Below are 25,343 nucleotides of genomic sequence, written 5' to 3'. Positions count from 1 at the left end.
AATGGCCTTTATTAAAATCTGACAATGTGCACTTTAACCACATGTGATTTTTCTATTACAAATCTTAAATTGTGGAGTACAGATGCAAATAAATAAATTATGGGTCTTTGCCCCATCATTATTGAGGGCACTGTATAAGACGTTGGTGAGCCGCTCATAGAGTATTGTGTTCAGCTCTGGACAGTATGTTATTTCAAAGATGTTGTCAAGCTGGAAAGGGTGTAGTGAAGATTTACGAGGATGTTGCCAGAGCTACAGGGCCTGAGCTACAGGGAGAGGTTGAGCAGGCTAGGACCCAATTGCTTGGAGCACAGGAGAATACAATATCATGAGAGGAATTGATCGGGTAGACGCACAGAGTCTCTGTGTGTTTAAGGCGGGGGAAGGGGGAAAGAATGAAAAGGAACATGTGAGGTAACATTTTCACACAAAGGGTGGTGGGTATATGGAATGAACTGCCGGAGGAGGTACTTGAGGCAGGTACTATCTTAATGTTTAAGAAACATTTGGACAGGTACATGGATTGGACAGATTTAGTGATATGGACCAAATGTAGGCAGGTGGGACTGGTGGAGATGGGACATGTTTGTTGGTGTGGGCAAGTTGGGAGGAATTTGCACACAGTATCACTCTATGACTTTATGACTCTATGACAATGGAACTCCATCATCACAACTGTGGACCTAATCACTGGTGTTTGAGATTGACATCATAAGAAGATATGAAATAGCGGAAGTGGACCACATGCCCCTTGAGTCTCCTCCAGTATTCACTTTCCTGTCTATCTCCATGATTACCTGCAGTCTAAAATATATCTATGTTGGTTTTAAATCTACTTAATTACATGGTTCTCCAGGATCCTCTGAGAGAAGATGTTTCGGCAACATCTTCCTTTTGCTGTGTCATCTTGGGATGATGCTCCCTGGCTCGAGATTTCTCAGTGTGGAAACACCCATCAGCCACACAGTGTTTAGGTGCAAAGATGGCACAGTTGGTAGAGCTGCTCACAACGTTCAGAGACCTGGGATCGATCCTGATTGTGCAGTCTTTGTGAAGATTATATGGGTTTCCTCCAGGTGCACTGGTTTCCACCCAAAGCCCAAAGATGCGTGGGTTTGTAGGTTAATTGGCCTATGTAAATGACCCCCCAGTATTGAATGGATGTGAAATGCAGGATAACATAGACCAGAATGGATTGGTTGGTATTGACTTGATTGACTGAGGGGCCTGTTTCCTTGATGTACCTTTCAATTCAATTCAATTCAAATCTCATAGAGGGATCCATGCAGAAGTCCTAGTGCAACCCAGGCAGACATGACTTGTGCTGGTTAGCACATAACAAAAGCTTTTCACTGCAACTTGGTACACATAACAATAAACTAAACTAAACAAATCTTGCACATGTCTGGGAGCAACTAGTTTATGCATAACTCTGAGAACAACATTGAGTTCTTCGCAATTCCCATGTCCAGTAAGTCTTTCCAAGATTTTGTGATATTAACAACAACATATAGTACTGGATTTGTAGAATTGTACTATTGAACAAAAAGAATGAATCTGTCATGAATTAGAGCCCCTTTATTTAATATTAGCGATGCACAGGTAGAGTAATGGTATGGGAGGAGTTCTTATCTACATGTGTATTCAGCCATGTAAGACTTTAAGTGGAGCATTGAATTCCACAATTACCTGAAAATGATATTCGACCATTGTATGCTAATTTATATAATCTCCCAGACTCAAATAACTACTCTCCATTTCTGATCTATCCGAATGTAGCTGCACTTCTGGAGTGCACCCAAGGAACTCTCCTTGAAATTCTGCCACTCATCAACATCACATCTGTTGGTCTTATTCAGAGATATGCAAGCAGTTCCTCCACATGTAACTGCAGTGACCTCGGTACATCTGACTGTGGCCATTGGATTCCCTACCATCAGCTATCCAAAAACCATGCTCTGCAGTACACATGGCAATACTCATATGCTTCCTTCCTGAAGGGTTTGCTTTAAAACAGACTTGATCTGACATTTGATCACTCTTCCTACTATCTCCTTTATTGTCCAATGATACTGTACATTTGTGACGCTCCTTGGAATGGTTTCTCGAGTTAAAATTACCACATCAATGTTTCATGAACTTCTTATCCATCTTATTGTGCCGAATTCTATATTCCAATGAACTATCTTCTTCATTGTTCCCTCTCCCCTCTTCCCAATTTCCCAACGTTTCAAAATTTCTATTATCCTCAATGGCACTCGAGTAACAATTTATGCCTTTTGTGAAAAATAGTTATGTTCCAAAATGCACAAGACTTCGAGTTTGCTAACAGAATAATTTTCACAATTGACTGGAAGTCCTATCAGCTGACTATAAGTATACAGACAAAGTCACAGAGAAGCATATCTATGCCAAGTCACAGGGTAGCTGTAAACTTTTTTTTCCCTCCACATTTGTCTTATCTCTTTAGCAGTGCTCAGTTTGGTGAATGCATAAATTTCAATGCTGTTATCAACAGACTGGTTGATACATTGGTTCTTGAGTGATATGTTTGCCGGTGCACATAATGACCTGTCGGTTTATTAATGTATCACATTACACCATACAGTTCAGTTCACATAATGACTTTACAGACATTACTGAATCATGGTTTGATGCTGCAGTAACTCCCAAACGCAAATAATCTCTGTGCCATTTTTAAGCAGAGAAACGACTGAGATGAAACTAGGAGATGTTATCTTGAACAAAGCAAGCTGAGGGAAAATGAATAACATTAACATTGTACACAATATAGGTTTGTTTGCATTGTAACGGTCAGAGTATGGAAAATGGAAGGACTTGAAAGAAATTATGCATCAGAAAGATAAATCAGAAACGTGGCTGTATGCTGGACAAGAGTGAAGAATGAATATTGTTTCAATTTCAGCCATGTCCAGTAGTTAGAAAGCACAAAGATGCCCATTTCAGTGAAACATAGAAAATAGGCACAAGAGCTGACCATTGACTTTTCAGGCCTGCTCCACTGTTCAATATAATCATGGCTGAGAATTCCACCTCAACACACAGTTTCTGTCATCACTTTGCACCCCAGAGGGTTATATCTTGGAAGGACAATTCATGCATGCAAATAAAAGAGCTTCTGTCAAGTTCACCACCTTTGATTTTTATTAACTGCACTTGGATTAGTGGAGTGGGTAACAGGCTGATAATGGAAATGTTGATGTAGCCGGCACATGAAGGCGTATCCGAAGAGCCCATGTGCTTGAGATGCCAGGCTTCTTTAATACATGGATCAAAACTACAAACAAAATTAGTCCTCTGGGAATATCATACCACAGCTTCTCCAACAGAAATGGAAGAGTGAAAATGAAGGACAAGGATAAAAATATTATTTTCTGGGACATTTGTACTTACCAATCTATTGATTGAGGCAGGGAGAACTAAAATGGAGAAATAAAGTATGTAGATTTGCCAACTGGGATAGAGGTATTGCTGGGTACAGTGATAGGTACAAAATAGACTAGGTGGATGTGTTGAATGTAGGTGAGCACGCTGGGAAAGATTCCTGTTACATGATGAACTTAAAAGGAAAAAATAGAGCAAAAATAATTTCATCAAGAATATGTCCAGAGTACAGGGCACCTCTGACAAAAATTGAGCACAAGCAGAGCAATGATGGTGAGCAAAGCATTAACCTTAGGGTATTCCACAGAGTGGAGGTGGCAAAAAGGTGGTTTTGCATTCTGCAACGTGAGTCCTGCAATATATATTGCCTCCCTGGTACCAGGGTAAAAGACATCACAGAGCAAGGGCAAAGTATCGTGCAGGGGGAAAGGGACTGTCAGCAGATGTGGTGCGTGTCAATGTCACATGAGAATAAGGGATGACCTCTGCAAGCAGATGTCATAGAGTTATAGGTCATACAACGTGGACACAGGCCCTTCGGCATAACCTGCCCACACCGACTAACATGCCCCGTCTACATTAGTCCCACCTGCCTGCATTTGGCCCGTATCCCTTTAAGCCCATCCATGTTTCTTAAATCTTGTGAAAGTACCTGCCTCAACTATCTCCTCCAGCAGCTTGCTCCATACACCTACCATTCTTTGTGTCAAAAGGTTGTGCCTCAGGACCCCATTAAATCATTCCCCCCCTCACCAAAAACTATGTATCCTCTGGTAAAAGACTGTGCATTCACCCCATCTATTCCTCTCGTAATCTTATACACCTCTATAAGATCACCCCTCATCCTCCTGCGCTCCAAGGAATAAAGACTCAGCTTGCTCAACCAATATCTCAGGCCCTGGAGTCTTGGCAACACCCTCATAAATCTTTTCTGCACCCTTTCCAGCTTATCAACAACTTTCTTATAATAGGGTGACCAATACTGAACACAATACTCTAAATGCGGCCTCACCAATATCTTGTACAATTATAACATGACTTCCCAATGTCTATATTCAATATTCTGACTGATGAAGGCGAATGTGCCGAAAGCCTTTGTGACCACCCCATCTACTTTTTCCTTCGCTCCATAGATGCTGCCCCACCCACTGAGTTTCTCCAGCATTTTTGTCTACCTTCATTCTATTTTCCAGCATCTGCAGTTCCTTCTTAAACACTATCTACTTTTGATGTTACTTTCAAGGAACTATGTGCCTGCACTCCTTGATCCCTCTGCTCTACAACACTCTCTAGAGCCCTGCGTAGGCCCTGTCCAAGTTTGACTTCCCAAAATGCAACACCACGCAGATCTCTGTATTAAACTCCATTATACATTCCTCAGCTCTTCAGCCCTCTTGCCCAACAGATCAAGATCTTGCTACAATTTTTGACAACCGTCTTTGCTATATACAATACCACCCACTTTAGTGTCATCTGCAAACTTACTAATCATACTAATCATGCCTTGTACATTCTCATACTAATCATTGATATAGATGGCAAACAGCAGTGGGTCTAGCACCAAACCATGAGGCACTGCTAGTTACAGGCCCCCAGTCTGAAAAGCAACCTTCCACCATCATCCTCTGATTCCTTCCATAAAGCCAATTTTCTAATCAGTCAGCTAGCTCTCCTTGGATCCCATGCAATCTAACCTTTCAGAGCAGCCTATCATATAAATCCTTGTCAAATACCTTTCTGAAATCTATATATACAAGATCTAAATGAGTTGGGAAAATGTTTAAGAGCCAGGGCCTCATGAGTGGTAATCATATTCTGGCAAATGTAGAAATAGGAGGAGCATGCAGGGAAATTTACAAATGTGCAGAGAATTTTAAGCTAGTGTGAGGGGAGGAAAATTGAGATGGATATGAAAGAGCATAAACGTTAGGAGAGGTAGATGGCACCAGAGCAAGAAGACATGCCCTTTCGCTATGACTAGAGTACAAGAAAGTACAAGAGTGAAAGTAGGTCTACAGTGTATTGTACATAAACACTTGAAGTATATTATACTGGGTTGGAAAGCTATATGCACAATTAGTAACATGGGAATATAATGTGAATGCAACTAATACATGACTAGAGAAAAGAACAGGGCGGGGTGCTAAATATTCCCTGATATATGGTGTCCAGAAAAGATAAGGAAGGGAAGAAAGGAATGAGGGAGAATGACTGTATTGATTGAGGAGAATTTTGCTGCGCTGGAGAGAGAGAAAATCCTAGAATGGTCAGTCACAGAATTGATTGGGATAGACTTAAGAAAAAACAGTTATGATTATACCACTTGGAAAATGGGCACCCGGCTAGTATAGAGTAGGGGCAAGTTGGCAGGAAAATTGTAAAAGTGTGGCACAATAATAACTGGATACTTTAAACCATTCCATTATAAAGTGTGAGAGTAATAATGTAAGGAAGAATGAAGGAGAGGAATTTTTGCTTTAGAGAAATAGAATGGCATTAAATTCTGATCCTAGGCTGGCACGGTGGCACAGCGATAGAGTTGTTGCCCCACAGCGCTTGCAGCGCCAGAGACCCAGGATCCTGACTACGGGTGCTGTCTGTATCGAGTTTGTATGTTCTTCCCGTGACCATGTGGGTTTTCTCCGATATCTTCAGTTTCCTCCCACACTCTAAAGACATACATGTTTGTAGGTTAATTGGCTTGGTATAAGTGTATAAGTGTAAATAGTGTATATTATTCCAAGTGTGTGTAGGATAGTGTTAATGTGCGGGGATCGCTGGTTGGTGCAGACTCGGTGGGCCGAAGGGCCTGTTTCTGCACTGTATCTCAAAACCACACTAATCTAAACTAAACTAAATTGGGAAGGAGACATTGGTGCTAGGTGGGCCATGTGGAGGATGTATGAATGGACGAACATTTAAGAAACAGTAACCATGGTATGATAAGGTTTAAAATTGCTATGGAAAAGTTTATGAATTGCTTTAAGGTGAAAATAGTCAGTTGAAGAATGGCCAATTCTAGTGAGGTGAGGACTGATCTCAACTAGATAAACTGGAATTAAAGGTTTCAACGCAAAGTTTTAAATGAGCCATAGATGGCCTTTGAGAACAGGTTGCTCAGATATATTCATGTTGTTAATGTAATGGGAAGAAAGAAAAGTAAAAAATAGGAAATGAGGGGGCATATCAACCAAGATGGGTGATTAGCATAAAAAGTGATCGCTTGGGCAGTTTACAACCCAGGGGTATGATTATTGATTTCTCTAACTTCAAGTAACCCCGACATTCCTTCTTTCTCCATTCCTACCCCACCCAAGTCACACCAGGTTTTCATTTTCACCCAACAAACAGCTACCAATGGCCAGTTTCCTTTTTCATTGTTACTTTTTTGCATATCTTTCATTCATTTGTTCCATATCTCTCCACATCATCGTCTATATCTCTATATCTCTTGTTTCCCTTTCCCGTGACTTTCAGTCTGAAGAAGGGTCTCGAACCGAAGCGTCACCCTTTTCTTCTCTTTAGAGATGCTGCCTGTCCCGCTGAGATACTCTAGATTTTTGTGCCTATCTTTGGTTTAAACCAGCATCTGCAGTTCCTTCCGACACATTGTGTCTGCACCAATAATCTTCTCTAAGTATGCAAATAGTTAGGAAAGTGAGAAAGCAATTACTGACTAAAAAGAAGATTCATTCATCGGTCTTTAATCTGAGTACATTGGTCTTTTAGTGTTTGCCCTAAAGTACATTGATCTTTTATTCTGACCTCTGGTGCAATTTGTGGAAAGTTAAACATCCATAGAACAGTACAGCATAGGAGCAGGCCATTCTGTGCACAATTTGTGTCAAACATGATGCCAAGTTAAACAAAGTGATCTCCTCTGTCTGCATGTGATGTTTAACCCCAGTATTCCCTGCATACTAATGTGCCCACCTAAAAGCATCTTAAAATGTTCCTATTGTATCTGCCTCCACAACAACCTCTGATGGTGGAAGTACATTTCAGACACCCGCTGCTCTCTGTGTAAAAAACTTGCCTCACACATCTCCTTTATACTTTGCCAGTATCATCTTAAAGCTCTGCCCTTCTAGTATTTTATCTTTCCTGTCTGGGAAAATATTTTGATTATCTCCTCTATCTATGCTTCTTCTAATTTTAAATACAGCTATCAGATCTCCTCTCAATCTCATGTGTTCCAGTGAAATCGATCCAAGTTTGTCTGACCTCTCCTTATTGCTAATACTCTCTAATACATGCAGCATTCTGGTAAACATCTACTGCGCCCTCTCCAAAGCTTCCACATCCTTCCTGTAATGGAACGACCAGAACTACACGCAAAACTCCAAATGGGTCCTAACCAAATTTCTGTAAAGCTGTAGCATGACTTCCTGACACATACTCAATGCCCTGACCGATGAACACAAGCATACCATACACCTTCTTTAGACACTCTATCTAATCGTGTTGCCACTTTCAGAGAGCGATGAACTTGGAACCCAAGATCCATGTGTACATCAATGCTGTCGAGGGTTTTGCATTAACTGTATACTTGCCCCTCATATTCAACCTCCCAAAGTACAATCCCTCACACATACTCGGAATAAACTCCTTCTGCCATTACTACGCCCATTTCTCCAAATGATCTATATCTTGTTGTTTACTTCGGCAGCCTTTCTCACTCTCCCCAACTCCAACAACTTTTATGTTCTCTTTAAACTTAATAACCAACCCATCTTCTATATGTGACCACTTACATTTCATTTGGATGTTCCAATGTCCTCCCACATCCTAAAGATGGGTAGGTTGGTGGGTTAATTGAGCCATTGTAAATTGCTTCAAGTTAGTGATATAATATGGGAGAATAAAGGGAGAATATAATGGGAATAGTGTATATTATTATAAGTGGCTTCCTAACGGTCATTACAATGGGCCAAAGGGCCTAATTCTACGCGGTATGACTTTACAATGCTATAAGAAAATTGCGTGCAGACTTAACAAAAGAGGATATTATTGAGATATGGATAGGTTTAAATTGATAACAAGGAGGTAGTGGAAAGGCTATCTGTATTTAAAGTAGATAAGGAGAAGTGGAGGGGAGGAGGGGAGAGGGGGAGGGGTGAGGGCGAGGGGGGGGGGGGGAGGGATGGAGGAGGAGATGGAGAAGAAGGAGAAGAAGGAGAAGAAGGAGAAGAAGTAGAAGAAGAAGAGGAAGATGAAGAGGCCCTGCCCATAGTCTTTCAAGCATTTGTAGATTCATGGGCAATGCTGGGGAAAGTTTCAAACAGCACAGCTTATTGAGAAAAGCATGTTGGGATAAGCCCAGTAATTACAAACCAACCGCTCAGGTGAACCCCAGTCTTGAGGAAATTTTAGAGACAAATAATGCAATTAGAGGCAAGATTCACTGACACTTGGATAAGCACAGATTGATTTAAGGAAAACTGATGTGGATTTGTTAATGGCAAATCATGTTTAACTACCTTGAAAGGGTTTGTTGACGAGCTAACAGAGAGGATTGATGAGGTGAATGCAGTTGATGTGCTGTGTATGGACTTTGATGAAGTGCCGCATTAAAGGCTTGTCATCATCAAGATTGAAACTCATGGAATAAAAGGAGCTGTAGCAGCAGGGATAGGAAATTGGCCAGATGACAGGAAACAGGATAGTGGCAATGGGCTGTTTTTATGGAGTGGAAGGAGGAGTAAGGTGTATTCCTCATTGTCTGGTATTAATATAACTTGGAGTTGGGCGGACACAGCTCAGTTTCCAAATTCTCAAATGACAGTAAATCTGGAAATATAATAAACCATGCGGAGGTAGGTAATGATCAGACAGTCTGGTGATATTGGCAAACATATGACCATCGAAACCTAAGGCAGATAAATATGACGTGACAATTTGGAGGAAAGAACAAGGAGGGAAATGAACCAGATTGTACAATTTTACAAGAACAGGAGGATTTGAGGGATACATGCATAGGTAATTGAAAGTGGAAAGGTAGGTTAAGAAAATAGTTTAAAAATGTCTGGGATCCTGGTTTTTACCTATAAGACATACAGTGCAACTACATGAAGGGTGAATCTTTATATAATTGTGGCTTGACACAAGTGAAGTTTTGTGTCCAGTTCTGGGCATCTCATTATACGAAGAATATGAAGACCTAGGATGGTGATACAGTGGTAGATTTGCTGCCTTATAGCGCTTACAATGCCAGAGATCCAGGTTTGATCCTGATTACGGGTGCTTGTCTGTACGTAGTTTGTACATTCTCCCCGTGACCTGCGTGGTTTCTCTTTATTCTCTTCAGTTTATTTATTCATGTGTGTATATATTTATATTATGGTATATGGACACACTTAAACCTGGTGTTGTACTTCCGGTGGCACTGGTGCCAGCAGCCTCCACCTACAGCCCGGTATCTTTTTGTTTTTTTGTTTATTTAGTTATGTAAAAGTGTGTTTTTTGGTGTTTTTTTTGTGTTTTGATGTGGGGGAAGAGGGCACGGTGCGGGGGATACCGTCCTTCAGCCGCTTCCTGGTGAAGACGCGACTATTATTCGAGTCGCGTCCTCGCCCCCCCCCCCCACCACCAGCGGCCTAACTACTGGATTGGCGTGGCCTTTCCTGCGACCAGAGCTCCAGCAGCGGCGAGACAGCGCTGTAACATCGCGAGGCTGGCGATGCCTTACCGGGGATCGCCGTCTGGAGCCCAGAGTGCTGGACCTGCTGCACCGACATCATGGAGCTGCGGTTTGCGGAGCTCCCAACGTGGGCGGCACTGATGGACAGCGCGGGGTCCTGTGACTCTGCCCGGCTCGGCCTGCGGACTCGGGAGCTGCGGACTCCGGCTGTGGGAGGCGGCTGATCTGGAGGTCCGGGTCGCTGAGGTGGAGGATGTTCACCGTCGGGGTTCGGCGTCGGCGCTCCACCAGCCCGGCGTGAGGGCCTGAACATCGGGCCACCCAGGGCGGCGACTGCGGGTGCTAGGAAGGCCTCGACCACGAGTGAACATCTGGGAAGAACGGAGGGGAGGCTGGCTGGACTATGGTGCCTTCCTCACCTTGGTGCCACTGTGTTATGTTGTGTCGTGGACTTTCAGTGTTTGTGCTTTTTTATAAATTCTATTTTATTTATTTATTTATTTTTTTGTTTTTGTTTATTTTATTAGAAGTTAATACAATACAAAACAATACAATGGCACCTAATTTTAGGTGCCAACTATGTCATACCGTAATCCATTCTATGTACAACCTCTAGTTTTATGTTATGAGTAGGCAAGACAAGAAAAAGAAAACAATAGAAAGGGGAAAGAGTGGAAAAATAGATGGTAGAGAGTAGACAAATGTGAAGTGTGGATATAAAAAATAAAAATAAAAAAATAAAATAAAAAAGAAAAGGTGGAAAGTAGAAATAGAAGAAAAGGCCCCTTAAAAGAGAATTTTTCAAATCTATATTCGGAGATGTAGATCTATCCACGTCATGAACTGAAATCAGCAATCCTTATGGTACCGCTGCATCACATGATTCCAAAAAGTCGATGAAAGGAGACCAACTCCTTAAGAATTGGTCATATTTATCCATTAGTCGGAGTCTCATTTCTTCAAGGCGTGCTATGTCCATCATATTCCTAATCCACATTTTAACAGTTGGTATGGTTGTATTTTTCCAAAATGTAAGTATCAATTTCTTTCCAATTATTAACCCATAATTAAAAAAAACATTTTGGTCTTTATTTAAATTGGTATCTTCTCCTATTATTCCAAATATAATCCATTCCATTTTGGGTTCTATTCTTGACTTGAAGAGCTTTGTAAATATATCAAATATATCACTCCAAAATTTATTCAACTTTGTACATCCTACAAATGAATGTGTTAAATTAGCGTTTTGAAACAAACATTTATCGCATCTGGGAGAGACGTTTGGATAAAATTTATTCAACCTCGTTTTTGAATAATATAGTCTATGTAATAATTTGAATTGAATTAAATTATGTCTTGTATTAATAGAACAGTTATGTGTATTCATCAAATACTTTTCCCATCTATCCTTCGAGATCTTTATCATTAGCTCATGTTCCCTATCTTCCCTTAGTGCTTCTGTTGAGGGTGATTCTCTATATAATATATTATTATAAAAGTATGATATTAATTTTTGTGAATCAGCCTTAATATTCATTGCTTCTTCTAAAGGGTCTAAAAATATAGTTTGAAATCTATGTATATATTTCTTCATAAAGTCACATACCTGTATATATTTAAAATATTGATTATCCTTCAATTTAAATTTAAATTTTAATTGTTGAAATGATAACAGTTTACCCAATTCATACATATCCCTACCTTCCTAATCCCCAGTCTATCCCATTGTTGATATGTGTTGTCGATGAGAGAAGGTTTGAATGCGGGGGTGTTCAATAGTGGGGTTAGTACTGATAAATTATTTAATTTCAAGGATACTTTTATTTGTTTCCAAATTCTTATTATATTGTGAATAATTGGGTTCTTCTTATATATTATACTATTCAATTTTATCGGTGAGAGCAGGATCGTTCCTATATCGTGCGGATAGCACTCCTCTTTCTCCATTCTTATCCACTCCAACTGCTGAGTGGAACTATCCAGCCAGTACATTATGTTCTTAATATGCACTGCCCAGTAGTAATACATAAAGTTAGGTAATGATAAACCCCCAACTTCTTTAGATTTGCACAAATGCTTTCGTTGAATTCTATGTGTTCTGTAATCCCATATAAAATTAGTGATAGTGGAATCTAGTTTTTTGAAAAAATATTTTGGAATATATATTGGGATCGCTTGAAACAAATATATTAATTGTGGTAAGAAAGTCATTTTTATAGCGTTAATTCTACCTATCAATGAGAGCGGAAGTGTTTTCCAAAATTTAATCATATCATTCAGTTTATTTAATAGTGGTATAAAATTGGCACTAAATAATGATTTGTGTCTTCTCGTAATTTGAATACCCAGATACTTGAATTTTTCTGTTGCAATTTTGAAGGGGAATTTTAGTAAGTGTCTCGAATCCTGTGGTTTTAAAGACATAATTTCGCATTTATCCCAATTTATTCTATATCCTGAAAAAGAGCCGAATTCCTCAATTAGTGTTAATAAGGTGGGTATACTCGTCTGTGTATTAGTAATATATAAAAGAATATCATCAGCATATAGTGAAATTTTATTCTTTGAATCCTTAGTGTTATATCCGTGAATATTCGGGTGATTTCTAATCTTTTCGGCCAACGGTTCTATCATAAGGGCAAATAGCAATGGTGATAAGGCACACCCTTGCCTATTACCCCTTGATAAGTAAAATTTTGGAGATAGCGTATTGTTAGTTAATATTCTTGCCGTAGGTCTATCGTAAAGTAGTTTAACCCATCTAATAAAATTCTCTCCCATATTGAATTTTTGAAGTACCTTGTATAAATACTGCCATTCTACTTGATCAAATGCCTTCTCTGCATCCAGCGTGATAACTGAAATATCTTCATTGTCCTCATTATGAGAGTACATTATATTGAAAAGCCTTCTCAAATTATTAAATGATTGTCTTTTGGGTATAAATCCCGTTTGATCCGTATTTATTAAATTGTTAATATAAATATTTAGCCTTCTGGCTAGAATCTTTGCTAAAATTTTCTGATCCGTATTTAGTAGTGAAATAGCTCTATAAGAACCCGGTTCATCTAAATCTTTATCTTTTTTTGGTATAAGTGTTATTGTTGCTTCTGCTAGGGTTTCTGGTAGTTTATTTTCGGTATAAGCCTGCATGTATAAATTGAATAATCTTGGTATAATTGACTCCTGAAATCTTTTATAAAATTCATTACTAAAACCGTCTGGTCCTGGGGTCTTCCCATTTTTCAGTGAGTTTATTATTTGTTTTATTTCTTCACTAGTAATCCGTGCTCCTAAATGCTCTTGTTCTAAACTATCCAATTTTGGGAGCTTGCAATTATCTAAAAAATTTGTAATTTTATTTACATCTGTATTTATTTTAGATGTATATAAATTGTGATAAAATTGGGCAAACCTCTTGTTAATATCCTTAGGCAGTGTTAAAAACTCACCCTTATCTGATTTAATAATAGGCTGGCTGGACTATGGTGCCTTCCTCACCTTGGTGCCACTGTGTTATGTTGTGTCGTGGACTTTCAGTGTTTGTGCTTTTTTTTAAATTCTATTTTATTTTTAATATGTTTTATTATTTATTATTATTTATTTATTTTTATTTTTATGATACTGCCTGTAAGGGAAATTCATTTCGTTGTCTCTAACTGAGACAATGACAATAAATTTGAATACAATACAATACAATACAATACTTATCTGTTTTATAGTAAATGCCTACTATGTTCTGTGTGCTGAAGCAAAGCAAGAATTTCATTGTCCTATCAGGGACACATGACAATAAACTCACTTGAACTTGAACTTGAACTTGACAGAGGAGATAGAGAAAAATCTTTCTATTGGTGAAAGAGTCAGGAACCAGTGGCCATATATTGAAGGAGAGTGGCAAAAGAACCAAACTGTGCTTGTGGAGAATGGGTTTACACAGCAAATGGCTAAGGTCCAGATTGTACTGCTAGAAGTAGGTACTGGAGGCACATCCAGCTGCAGCATTCAATACAGTGATAGATGATAATTTAATAACAAACACCTTGCAAGGATATGGGTCTCGCGTGGGCAGATGGCACTATGAGGATTGCATTGTGAAATACCAACATACACCAAATAAGGCCAGATAACCTATTTCCTTTTGTGTGATTCTGTGAAAAAACAGAACATTGAAAGATCTTGAATGCTATGCAACTCTAACCTCAACTACGAAATATTGCTGTCTTTGGTTGCATTAAGTACTTCAAGTTTTTCTGTAGTACTATTGGGATTGTTAATTTACCATTTTTTTGTCTTATTCTATATTATCTATGCATACCGAGCTTGCAGGTCTGTTATGCTGCTGCAAGTTAGAATGTCAAGGTTCTGCTGCGGTATATATGATAATTAAACACTCTTGATACTTGATCCAAGGTAGATTTTAGAAAGAGGAATGATTACACCAAAGAAATATTGAGCCAGGTAAAATATGATTTTTTTAAACAAAGATTTACACATTCATGTCATTGAAATGGATAGGAAGGACGTACAGATACTGGTTTAAACTGAAGATAGACACAAAATGCTGGAGTAATTTAGTAGGTCAGGCAGCATCTCTGGAGAGAAGGAATGGGTGACGTTTCGGGTTGAGACCCTTCTGAAGGGTCTCGACCCGAAACATTACCCATTCCTTTTCTTCAGAGATGCTGCCTGTCCTGTTGAGATATTCCAGCATTTTGTGTTGATCATTGAAATGCTGAACATAATTTGGTTTAAAATTATGGATACTACAGGTGAATAGAAATAAACTAAAATTAAAGAGATATACAATTTGCGATAGGTGGAAAGTACTAAGGTTGAAAATAAATTAAAACAGGAATAGGAAAACAAAGAGTATAGTATTCCACTGCTGTATCAATCAAAGGAGAATTGCTTAATGTGCAGTGGAAGGTTCAGGAGATTCAAGAGAGCTTAACTGGAAATAGCATCAAAAGGATGTGAATCCAAGAAAAGTGAAGAGGCAACGCAGATAAGTGTCTGTACACAAGTCACCAAAACCACTGTTGGAAAAATACAAAAAAAAGCAATAAAAAAGGATCATGTAATGTTGACTTTTCAAGGGGCTGATCTGAAAGGTTTGGTTAGTGGTGGGGGGAGGGTAATCACGTTTTAATGTGTTTTTTGATGTCAGATCTGAACACCATACTTCAAGAGTGAAATTTCTTAATCAGCTCTGATTAAATACATATAGATATTTATCTATATAATTAAGTCTCACCTTGACCCTGTCTGCGCTGCATATTGATTTTAGAAAAAACGCTACCCTGTATCGCTGTGATTTTTGGCCATCTTACTCACAGTCCTCCTCCGCTGAGCGAGCCTAGAGCATTTTTCCCATCGATGAAAAATAAAAAAGTTATGAGCGTTTAAAAAAACCTTGTGATCAGCTGATTGGTCCTCCCACCTGTCAATCACCCCAATGAAGGTAACGCCCCTTCTGGGGGGGGGGGGGGCAGGACTATAAAACCCCGGATGCCTGGATGTGAGTCAGTCACTACAAGATTGCAAGGGTGAGGCCACGACTGTCATTCTAAGCTGTGAATCAACTGAACAGTGAGTCTGCAATGTACTTGCAATAAATGATTTGTTAGCCCTTAATGACAATGCCATGAGTTGTTTGTCCTGCTGCCCTGTCTGTGCTTGAAACTGTAATGCTTTATTAGGTCCGACTGTGTTTGGAAGGAATAAATGCTTTATTAGGTCCGACTGTGTTTGGAAGGAATAAATGCTTTATTAGGTCTGACTTTGTTTGGAAGGAATAAATGCTTTATTAGGTCTGACTGTGTTTAGTCCAAAAGTCCCGCTCATTTTGTGACTTAGTGGACAGGTCGTGCTGATTGCGTAATTTCCGGTGAGTGCAGAGCTCGCGCTGATGGCACAATTTCTGGTAAGTGTAAAGGTCACACTGATTGCGGAAGTTCCGCTGACAGCGGAAGCCCCACAGTGGAGAGGCCGCGCTCAGCCGTGTGAGTAGATTCAAGAAAGTTTACTGTCACATATAATGTGAGTGTGTGAGTGAGTGTGTGTGTGATGTGGAGTGTGTGTGTATATTGGAATTGGAGGAGTCACTGGGACAAACCCGAGACCACCACCGTGTGGTTAAGACTGAGCTTCCTGGACAAGGCTAAGGCAGCCAGTACCTCCACTCAAGCCAAGACTGAGTGGCCGGGGCTAGTCCGAGGCTGCCATTGCTGCTTACCTTCCCTCAGGCAAGCAGAGATTGCAGTGCCTTCTACTACGTGACCAGGACTGAGCTGCTGGGACAAGCTCAAGATCACGTCTAGTCCCCCAAGTGGAACACGTGACAATAAACTAATCTCACTCAATTATTCTTCACCCTGTCCCTGAGGGATTCTACAGAAGGAGAAGATATGCCATATAATATTTTAAGAAATGATTTGTCTGGATTGAACTGCACAAATCTTGATCTTTCTGCTTACAGCTGTGTGTGCGCTTGTAGATTGTTTTGGAAATGCCAGCTTTGTACAGTGAAGGACATTTATTAGTCAATGTATGTTTTATTGTGGTAATTATCTGGAGATACAGTATCTTGTTATCTTTAATTAAACTCAAACTTTCAAAAAAATTAAGGTTGATTAAATTCCAAAACTGAAGATTAAAACTGTTGAAAATTGAAGGTATTGATGCTATTTGTTTCGCAAAAGGATTGATATATTGAGGATACATTTTCTTTCAGTTTACTAGTTTACTCAGTCCAAGTTTATTGATTGCTGAAGGGTTATTCAATGCAACATGTTCTTGTTATTTCTTGCACAAATAGTTATTTTTTTAATATCAATTCATTATTTCAAGGTAGACATAAATGCTTGCATTAAAATGGTGGCCAAAGCATTTTGATATAACTTAATTAATAATACCTGCACACATTTGTGGATTACATTTCCTCCATTTTAACTTTTAAATTTGGGTTGGAAAAATATTTAATTGACTTCAGCTGATTGCAACCAGTGATTAGTCAGAATTCAGGAAGCAAATAGCCAAGAAGAAAAAACACAAAACTGAGCTGTGATTAGTGCTCGCAGAATGAAAGTGCACCTGCCAATTAATTGGTAACTGCACAATTTTTCACATTCTGCTAGAACAATTAAAAGCTTGTTAGCTACTAATGATTCTAAATGACAGCAAAACACTAAACTGGTGGTGGTTCAAATAAAGGGCTTTGAATGGTAATTTCTAATGTATTAGGTAGAATATGGTGGTTAATTCAGAAATTCTAAACCACTTATCATCCATGGTGAAGCACATTAATGCAGTCATTCTCTCTCTTTGTATTTAAAGTGGCTTCACCAAGTATGTGGATGAGGCAAGCAAAGTAACGACAATGGTTGGATGTTTTGGATCAAAGCCAATTATTTCAATGTAAACTTTGGGTAAGTACTAGCTTTAAGCTTAAAACCACCTCCATCGTGCCAGTGCCAAAACACTCCACTGCGGCAAGCCTCAACGACTTCCGCCCAGTTGCACTTACCCCCATCATCACCAAGTGCTTCGAGAGGCTGGTCCTGGCACACCTCAAAAGCTGCCTACCTCCCACACTGGATCCCTATCAGTTTGCCTACCGCAAGAACAGGAGTACGGAGGATGCCATCTCAACGGCACTTCACTCCGCCCTCTCCCACCTCGACAACAGAGACACTTACGTAAGAATGCTGTTCATCGATTACAGCTCAGCATTCAACACCATTATACCATCAAAACTGATCACCAAACTCGGTAACCTGGGCATCGACCCCTCCCTCTGCAACTGGATACTGGACTTTCTAACCAACAGACCCCAGTCTGTTAGGTTAGACAAGCACACCTCTTCAACCCTCACCCTGAACACCGGCGTTCCACAGGGCTGTGTGCTGAGCCCCCTCCTCTACTCCCTCTTCACCTATGACTGCACACCTGTACATGGTACTAACACCATCATCAAGTATGCAGATGATACAACGGTGATTGGCCTCATCAGCAACAACGATGAGTCGGCCTACAGGGAGGAGGTCCAGCACTTAGCAGCATGGTGCGCTGACAACAACCTGGCCCTTAACTCCAAGAAGACCAAGGAGCTCATTGTAGACTTCAGGAAGTCCAGGGGCGGCACGCACACCCCCATCCACATTAACGGGACGGAGGTGGAACGTGTTTCTAGCTTCAGGTTCCTGGGAGTCAACATCTCCGATGACCTCTCTTGGACCCACAATACCTCAACTCTGATCAAGAAGGCTCACCAGCGTCTCTTCTTCCTGAGGAGACTGAAGAAGGTCCATCTGTCTCCTCAGATCCTGGTGAACTTCTACCGCTGCACCATCGAGAGCATCCTTACCAACTGCATCACAGTATGGTATGGCAACTGCTCTGTCTCCGACCGGAAGGCATTGCAGAGGGTGGTGAAAATTGCCCAACGCATCACCGGTTCCTCGCTCCCCTCCATTGAGTCTGTCCAAAGCAAGCGTTATCTGCGGAGGGCGCTCAGCATCGCCAAGGACTGCTCTCACCCCAACCATGGAAACATTGCAGACCATGGAACAAAAGTTATAGGAAAGGAATATATTGCTTTCCCTGGTAACAGAGAAAGCAGTATATCAGCAGATCCAATTTAATTAGTGGTTCACTGAATACAATTTTGATGAACTTAATTATATCAAATGATGAAATAAGTATCATGAATGATTCCTGTGCTTCTTTATTTAATTTTGGACTACTAAAATAAATTGTTTCGTAGCAGATAAACTGGCTGGATTTTAGACAATAGACAATAGGTGCAGAAGTAGGCCATTCGGACCGTCGAGCTAGCACCGCCATTCAATGTGATAATGGCTGATCATCCCCAATCAGTACCCCGTTCCTGCCTTCTCCCCATATCCCCTGTCTCTGCTATCTTTAAGAGCCCTATCTAGCTCTCTCTTGAAAGTATTCAGAGAACCGACCTCCACTGAGGCAGAGAATTCCACAGACTCACAACTCTCTGTGTGAAGAAGTGTTTCCTCATCTCCGTTCTAAATGGCTTGCCCCTTATTCTTAAAAAGTGGCCCCTGGTTCTGGACTTCGACAACATCGGGAACATGTTTCCTGCCTCTAGCGTGTCGAAACCCTTAATAATCTTATGTTTCAATAAGATGCCCGCTCATCCTTCTTAATTCCAGAGTGTGCAAGCCCAGCCGCTTCATTCTCTCATATGACAATCCCGCCATCCCTTGTAAACCTACGCTGCACTCCCATAATAGCACAAATGTCCTTCCTCAAATTAGGGGACCAAAACTGCACACAATACTCCAGGTGTGGTCTCACTAGAGCCCTATACAACTGTAGAGGAATTTCTTTGCTCCTATACTCAACTCCTCTTGTTATGACGACCAACATGCCATTCGCATTCTTCACTGCCTGCTGTACCTGCATGCTTACTTTCATTGACTTATTAACAAGGACCCCCAGATCCCGTTGTATTTCCCGTTTTCCCAATTTGACGCCATTTAGATAGTAATCTGCTTCCTGTTTTTGCTACCAAAGTGGATAACCTCACATTTATCCACATTAAACTGCATCTGCCATTCTGAAAGGGACCCGTTAATCCCTACTCTTTGTTTCCTGTTTGCCAACCAATTTTCTATCCATGTCAGTACCCTACCCCCAATACCATGTGCCCTAATTTTCCCCACTAATCTCCTTTGTGTGACCTTATCAAATGCTCTCTGAAAGTCTAGGTACACTACATCCACTGGCTCTTCCTTGTGCATTTTCTTAGTTACATCCTCAAAAAATTCCAGAAGATTAGTCAAGCCTAATTTCCCCTTCGTAAATCCATGCTGACTCGGACCGATCCTGTAACTGCTATCCAAATGTGCCTCTATTTCATCTTTTATGACTGACAATGCAGGAAATGTCATCGGAGAACATAGAGTGACGAATTGCAGCAGATTATGACTTAATGTTATAGAAACTGCTCATTACATTATGGATTAAAACGCACTTTGCTGAGAAACACTCTGCAGGACAGGCGGCGTCTGTAGAAAGAGAGAGCCAGTTAATTTTGCAGGTTAAAGTCCTGACTGTTTCTACTTCCACAGGTTTTATCCGAGCGAGTAAATGTTTTCAGCTGTTTTTTTTGCTTTTACTGTATTTCAGATTTTGAGCATATGCAGTGCTTTTGATTTCATTTCCTATACTTAGTTAAGTTTAAAGAATGAGCAGATGATTTCTATGGTTTTTCCATTTAAGTTCTATACTTGTGGAATCTTACATTTCTCATTGGCAGCAATATAGAAATCGTCACGTTTATGTGTTGGCAGGAAGGTGATGATTCTTTTTGCACTCGGAAGGTGTTGGGTTTTGGAAACATAGAAACGTAGAAAATAGGTACAGGAGTAGGCCATTCGGCCTTTCGAGCTAGCACTGCCATTCAATATGATTATGGCTGATCATCTAAAATCAGTACCCCGTTCCTGTTTTCTCCCCATATCCCTTGATTCCGTTAGCCCTAACTCTCTCTTGAAAACATCCAATGAATTGGGCTCCACTGCCTTCTGTGGCAGTGAATCCCACAGATTCACAACTCTCTGGGTGAAAAAGCTTTTCCTCATCTCATTTCTAAATGTCCTAACTGTGACCCCTGGTTCTGGACTCACTCAATATCGGGAACATTTTTCCTGCATCTAGCCTGTCCAATCCCTTAAGAATTTTATATGTTTCTATAAGATCCCATCTCATCCCTCTAAATTTCAGTGAATATAAGAACATAAATTCTTGACTGAATCGACTGAAATGAAGGTAGAGTCAGAATCCCTCATAACAATTTACTCCCTGTAAACAGTGAATAGATGTGGACTGGAAGGCTGTGGCGGTGTTTTGGTTGAATAACATTTGTTTTTGATTAGCACAAACATGATCGACTGAATGAGCTCCTCCTTTGTCTTTGTCTTAAATTCTCAATGACTTTATTCTCTAGCACCTGGCATTCTAGGAATTACTAAACTAAAATCTGAAATGGGTGGATTATCTTGTGAGAAACAGTTGGATAGCCTCAACTTGAATCTGCTGGCATTTACAAGAGTGAAAGGCTTTCATTGAAACTTCAATGACCTTGTGTTACCTTGATAGATTGGTTGCAGAGAGGATTCAGAATAAGATTGGTTTGTGTTCATATACACCAGGGTGCAATGAAATTCCTTGTTCACATCAAGGTCAAAGTGTAAACAGTGTACATGCAGCAATGATAATAAATATAGAACAGCAGAATGTTGCAAGATTATAGTGCAAACAAAATTAGAATACAATAACAGAATAACTGAATGAAGTGCAGTTAAATGCACATGGCAGCAATTTCAAGAAAATGGTGTGAAAGAGGTGATTGGTTCTGTAGTTTGACAGCAGTGGGGAAGAATGTGCTCTGGATGTCATGGGTTTCAAGTTCCTCTACCTTCTCCCAGGAGGAAAAAGTGAGAAAAGGGAATGACCAGGGCAGCAAGCGTCCTTTACAATACCTCCATACTTCCCCATGCATCACACCTTGAAGATGGATTGGATGGAAGGAATTGGGAGAATCCAGAATTAGGAGCCAATGTTTGAATTAAATGGATAAGGCACCCATGAGAAGAAATTGGTCTGAAGAAGGGTCTTGATCCGGAACGTCACCCATTCCTTCTCTCCAGAGATGCTGCCTGGGCCGCTGAGTTACTCCAGCATTTTGTGTCTACCTTTGATTTAAACCAGCATCTGCAATTCTTTCCTACGCATGAAAATAAATGTTTGCTTTACTTTCTTCAAAGGAAGTAGAGCATTAGAATGCACTGATGCTTTATGCTAGGTGTGAAAGGTGATCAAAGATTGCTAGGAATATGGAGATGAGGTTGCAATTGGAACAGTTATTAATAGAGGAGCAGGCTTGAGGGCTCAATTGACCTGTTCCTAGATATATGTAAGCTTGAGATTCCTCAAAAGATCTTATTACTAAACATCCATTGATGTTTAGATTTCAGGGCAACCAAGTCATGCACATTAAACATGTTGTACCAGTAATAATGACAGGATGATTGTGTCTGGTGAAATTGTCTGAAGGGTTAACATTGATCAGAGCACTGGGTTAATGTCTATCCTCTTCTTCAAACTAGTTTCCTTGGATTTTTCACATCATTGGAGAATGGATGAGCCCTCTGTTTAATGTCTCATTGGAAAGACAACATCAATAGCAATTCACCACTTCCTTAGTACTACTCTGGAATGTAGCCTAATTTTTTCCCCTCAGTGTTTCAACCTGTAGAACCTGAAACGGATTGTTAGTCTGTGTTTGAACATCACAATGCAAAATCTTAAATCATTTCTCTGGTAGAAAAAAAAATGATATACAAAGTAGAGAATGGGTAAATATATTATAACCGGTTACCTGCATGTGCTGCTTTCCAGTGCCACATTGGGATTTGCTCATGTAAATATTCAATCATAAAATGAGGCAGGCTACACAGACATTGAAGCATGCTGTTCCTGCAGAAGTGGCCCCAGCAGAATAAGGGCCACCCTTAAATTAATTGCAGCATTTGGACAGCATTTATCCTCACAAATGATCAAATTATTCACATGCCACATTTATCGGGCTGCTCCCACTCCCACGTGAGAAGGCAATGCAGCTGCTCGGAGACATTCTTACCATGAGCACCAGGGAGGCAACTCACAATTCTGGAGACCCATTCGTGGCCACGGAACTTCCTGTCTGTCCCCCTAACTATTGACTCTCAACCCTCCCTAACTGTGCTTCAGAGCCAGTTGTTGTGCCACTCACCTGGCTGCTGCTGCTTCCCTCTGCAATGCCACTGCTCCCCCTTCCCACCCCCTACCCCCAACAGATTCCAAAATGAGATGCTTGTTAGAGAGGGGAATGGCCACAGAGAAGTCTTGCATTATCTGCCTTTCCTGGTGGCCACCCAGCAACCTGCTACCTTGCATTCATTCTAACACACACATTGTTGCTCTTTCTTTGCAGTCATTGACACAAACGTAAGAGAAGGAACACTTCACTTTTTAACTAGCCATGGGCATCGACATCACCAATTAACATCTATTAATTCTGGCTGGAGTTCATTCAATCCCTTACAAAATGCTGGGGCTGTTGTATCTGGAGATGTAAATACTGGAGTGCAGATATATTCCGAGATCCATTTTTAATAAAATTATTTTACCTGTAGCTCACTGCACCCGTGCATATGATAATAAACTCCTCAATTTGACTACTTCCTGTCCAAAATAGCCAAAGGTTAAATTGTAATCATGAAAGGTTCTGGAAAATCTCCTCTTTGTGGAATGTCAATTACTTGCACTTTAACACAAAAAGAATCTTCCTTCTTGAAATTGGAATGTCATGTCCAAATGTCATGCTGTCACCCAATACCTGGTAATGTTGAAGGGAAGAAGATTTAAAAGATGCTTCAGGGATTTCACATTCACTGTATGTATGGAAATTTGGCAGAGAATAGGTTTCAGGTCCTTCACACTGTACACCTTGAGATTTTCTGTGAACTGTAATTTTAATTCTCCATCCACTATGGCATGAACCTGGTGAACATGGGCTGTTCATTTTCCAGGGTTCTGAATGATTCAATCAGAAGGATGCCCACTGTCACAAACTTAAACAGGCAAATTAAGTGCCTTTTTTCATCGTAGCTGATCAAGTTGCTCACTTCAGAGGGAATTGCTCCAAGATTTGCCCCCAGTAGAAATCTTGTGCCCAATGTCTAGTACTCAACCAGCCTTGTCCACAAAACCTGGAGACGCATTGTCCTCTTCCTGAGTGGGCCGCCGGTTAACAGCGATGCGGCTCTGATCTCTGTGCCTGTACATTGTAAATGCCCAAACGTGCTCGACATTGCAAATGCACAAACATGCTGGAGGTCATATGCTGGTGCATCAGTTATTGCATCTGCCCTCCTGACCTGCTTCTAACTCAATGCAGGGAGGATCTCAGTTGTGCTGAGATAATGGGCTCGGATCAGCAACCCCTTACCTTTATATCTGCTGTTGCTGCAAAATGTAACCTGATTCAATTCATTTGAATATGGATTGAATGAACAGGTAAGCAAAAGTACAGTTTAATTTAACAATGTGCAAGGAGTATTACATTATATTCTTCGCACAGCTTCTTAACACTTAAAAGAAGTTATCTGCTGATCAGTGACATTTGGACAATTGGGAAGGCCTTTAACACTGCACACTGCCAACGGCAATCAAATGGGTCAGGCAGAATCTGCCATTTTATTGGCACTCACTGGCTGGGCAGCATCGGGGCAGAGCTGTGTTGGTGAGGCCTGGAGATCAGCTTGTCCTTTGGGTTGGAATCATTCAGACGATGAACACAAGGCATGGGCTGAGTTGAAAGTGGCCCATTTTATCCAACGGGATTGTTTTCAATGCTAATCCCATTTCATGGCAGATTACAAAGTAGGCTCATTTTTGGCTCCCTTGCATTTCTGGGTGAAGCACCCGCTTCATGAATGTTGGAATCTTCTACCTCTCTAAAAGAAGCAGAGCTGAAGTTGATCTTCATTCTTCAATTTCCTGGATGTGCCTATCTCTAAAGATATTTCCTGGTAATTGGTTCATGGTTATCATTTACTGCTGACATAAAGTTTTATTGGTGAGTAAATTTTTAATCTTTTGTTGATTAAAACTTAAAAATTAGTGCAGTAAATATAACCATAATTGTCCAGGACAAAATGGTGAAATACTAATGGAAGGGACTATTTGTACCAAGCAGCTACTTTCTGAAATTCTTGAGTGCTAAACAGCTGTGCTAAAAGTAGAATTTGATACATCCTACACACTGTTAAACTAATACTTGGTCATTAATCTCTCTGCTCTGATTTATAGAACTATTGCGATTTATAGAACTGTCGGGATTTATTATTGTAGTCAGTGATGTAATTCTTGAGGAAATTTCAGAATTGAAATAGTATATGAAATGTAATGTGATAGCTACACTGAATTTGTAATACTGCTGAGCTGCCACGGATAACCCTTAAGCCATCGCTAATGTATTATATAATACGACAAATAATGTACTGTAACATTTAGCTCTTTTCACATGGTAGCACAACCAAGGGCCTTCACAATGCTGAGTCACTTGAGATATGAGAGAAGATATTTTTTTAAAACACTACCTTAATGGAGAAAAATAGAGAGCTAAGGAGATTTAGGGAGAAAATTCCAGAGCTTTGCAGCTGTCAATAATGAAATGATTAAGTTAATGACTATCGAAAAGGCCAGGGTGGGA

At 40.3% G+C, this 25,343-nt stretch overlaps 1 long non-coding RNA gene across 1 annotated transcript; it reads right to left on the bottom strand.

Annotated features, from left to right (window-relative positions):
* Nucleotides 1-4,797: 4,797 nt before the first annotated feature.
* On the bottom strand, nucleotides 4,798-23,628 carry LOC116984217. The gene is made up of 3 exons (XR_004414929.1): nucleotides 23,618-23,628; nucleotides 19,293-19,297; nucleotides 4,798-4,889 (listed from the first exon to the last, which is right to left on the bottom strand). It is a non-coding gene; the product is annotated as an uncharacterized LOC116984217 (long non-coding RNA).
* Nucleotides 23,629-25,343: the final 1,715 nt, after the last annotated feature.

The sequence above is a fragment of the Amblyraja radiata genome, chromosome 2, assembly GCF_010909765.2.
Source record: "Amblyraja radiata isolate CabotCenter1 chromosome 2, sAmbRad1.1.pri, whole genome shotgun sequence".
NCBI lineage: Eukaryota > Metazoa > Chordata > Chondrichthyes > Rajiformes > Rajidae > Amblyraja > Amblyraja radiata.
This window is presented reverse-complemented; position numbering and strand designations above follow the sequence as displayed.